Here is a 571-nt window from a genome sequence, read left to right as displayed (position 1 = left end):
CCGTGATGGGGCCGTCTTCCGTGTCTGAGCGGTGGTGGCCTCTGGCAGCCTCCCGGGCTACATTTTTGCTCTCTGGCAGTCTGAGCCCTGTGCACCTGCTCTGAAATGTTACAGAAATGGCCCCAGTCAAGCCCGAGACTCTCTCCAGCCCAAGCCGGGTTTCCTGAACTCCTCGGCTCATCGCAGAGGCCCAGCTGTCTCTCTGGCCTCCCTTGCCTATGTCCTGAGGACCTGGGCCTGCCTAAAGCCCCCAGTCCTGCTCCCCACCCTTCTCCTGGCATGAATCCCACTAGGGATTCAGCTCACCCTCTCCTCAGACCCGCTGGGGGACTCTCAGTCTCTATGGGGGCTGTGTGGCAGGCGGAAACCACAAACCACTGCCACAACACCCCCTGTACCACCACTCTCCCGGCACCTTCCCTACCAGAAGGCAGGGTCCTCCCTGCCCCCTCTTCAACCCAGAAAGGCCTTCGAGAGGGTTTCGATGGAGAGAGTAAGGCCAAAGAGACATCGCACCAGCCTCCCGGGGTTGCCGGAACAAACGCCACACACCAGGCAACGCCGGCCACAG

The sequence above is a fragment of the Colobus angolensis genome, unplaced genomic scaffold (assembly GCF_000951035.1).
Source record: "Colobus angolensis palliatus isolate OR3802 unplaced genomic scaffold, Cang.pa_1.0 Scaffold43, whole genome shotgun sequence".
NCBI lineage: Eukaryota > Metazoa > Chordata > Mammalia > Primates > Cercopithecidae > Colobus > Colobus angolensis.
This window is presented reverse-complemented; position numbering follows the sequence as displayed.